Source organism: Apis dorsata, unplaced genomic scaffold, assembly GCF_000469605.1.
Source record: "Apis dorsata unplaced genomic scaffold, Apis dorsata 1.3 scaffold_176, whole genome shotgun sequence".
NCBI classification, from domain to species: domain Eukaryota; kingdom Metazoa; phylum Arthropoda; class Insecta; order Hymenoptera; family Apidae; genus Apis; species Apis dorsata.
In genome coordinates, this window is record NW_006263463.1 from 850,663 (window position 1) to 852,755 (window position 2,093).

General features: G+C 44.1%; 1 protein-coding gene across 7 annotated transcripts in view; it reads right to left on the reverse strand.

The window, feature by feature from the left end:
- The window catches only part of LOC102671848 (band 4.1-like protein 4A), a 67,352-nt gene that overhangs the window by 63,355 nt on the left and 1,904 nt on the right, over window positions 1–2,093 (reverse strand). The window lies entirely within an intron of this gene.

Consider the following 2,093-nt stretch of genomic DNA (forward strand, 5'->3'; position numbering starts at 1 on the left):
AGAAAAGAGAAAATCAAGTTTTCAGCAATCGTGGAAAAAATCCATCATGTTAACAAGAATCTGATAATTCTAATATTAAACCAACATTCCCGATAGCCTGTCCATTTCCATCCTTATATAATAAATCTCTCGCGTATGATTAAGAAATCGGTATGAACCGTAACGAACTATTAAAATTCCTTCTTAAGAGGCAACGTATTAATTCAGATATTATCACCCGATACCCGACCCTAATCAATCAGCCATCACCGCTGTTGACACCTCGTTATCCTGATCATCTACTACCAGTACTTACTTTCCTCTCCAACGAAACACGCCTACGCTCCGAAACGTGACTATCCACACACCAACCCTACCACCATCATTCCTCGATATATAAACGTACGCTTCCTTTTTCTCTTCTTTCTTTCTTTCTTTCTTTCTTTTTTTTTTACGCAATAATCACACGGAAATCAGGATCACGTGGTCGGCTATCGTATTTTCCCGGTGGTAAGCAAACGGTGATTGTTTCCCGTCACGTATGCAGCCGGGGACTTTCGATAAGACGCCCATGGTGGACGACAAGTCGGCTACGTGAGAAGGTCAAGAGACCAAGGTGCCACCTTTTGTGTCCTCGTGTCGCGTTGAAAAATGCCCGTTCGAATGTGCCGAACTGTGGCGGGTGCCGTTGAACCCTCGCGAGAGGCGGCCGCGCGGTGTGTTGCATCGGAGAGAAACAGGTTTCGTATCCAGAATCCCTGAATCAGAGCCAGGGATAATAGAAACCGACGGGGCTTAGCAAATTAGCCATACGGTTGGCCCTTGTTGAGGAATTAATCGGAACAAGCCTGCCTTGCTCGATTAACGCGTCTGTTTGCTATTCGACCGTGACACGATACCCTTCGAGAAAAAGGAAGAAAAAGGAGAGGAGGACAGATAACAGAGAAGATTTATTCGAGCCGATCCGTTCTTCGATACGCGAATAAACGTTCCGTCAACGGACGTCACACGATTATTACTTTTGTCCCGATCGTTACGACCAAGTCGTTAAACGAAAACAAGCTTCTCCGAAGAAGCTGATACAGTTAACCGATACGAAACTGCAAAAATTCGTGTGTAAATATCTGTGCCCCGTTGCCCTCCATTCCCCTCTTAGCTCTCCTTTTTTATATTTTCTGAATTTCATTTACTCCGCAATTTTATTTATTCCGAAGGTTTATGCGATTCGTAATGGAGATCCCTCGAATGATCGACGAATAACGGTCGTTAAACAACAAGGGGAATAAAAATGGAAACGTTCACAGGCCGAGTTTAACGAGAAGAACAAGGATCGTGCGTGTCGTCTAATTAATCCCGACGAGAGTTTCGCGCGGCAAAACGAACGAATGGATTACGAAAGTCGTTGCTCGACTTGTTGTTTGAGACGCGTTTCCGGTTTAATCGCATCCCCTACGGATGCGGACGGAAGAGGATTCTGCTGGCTTACTTACTTTATCCGCTTGCAACTATCCGGGAAAATAAGCGCGGCCGTAACACAGCCCCATAATTGGTGCTTACGGTTAATAGCCTATTGTCTACCGTGGAGAAGCGGGAAAAATGTTTCATTTATCCGAGACGTTTTCAGAAGTCGGATCGGAAGGAACGCGAGCGTCGACGATACGTTTCGGAATACAATACAAAGTGCGCTCTCGTCCCACATTAAGCATTCGTCGATCGGCTTTAAGGAGGCATTAAATTATACCGACGATAAATATTTCCCGTGGCCGGCCCTCTATCGCTCTCCTCGATAAGACAAAGGGAAGGTATACACCGTGACGGAGGGAATACTATTACATTCAATAAAAACGATCTTCGATTTTCCTCCTCGATTATAAACAAACTGCAAAATACCGCGCGGTGAATGGAATCAAATTGAAACGAACAAAAGATCCGTTTAAATACCTCGATGCTTTATATCGACGTGAACGTTGAAAAAACAAAAGCGTTTCATCGTGGATAATAACAAACGATCGAAACGAATCGAATAAAAAAAACAAGATCGAGGATAACGTTGAATAAGAGAAGACGAAAGAGAGAGAGAGAGAGAGAGAGAGAGAGAGAGAGAGAGAGAGAAA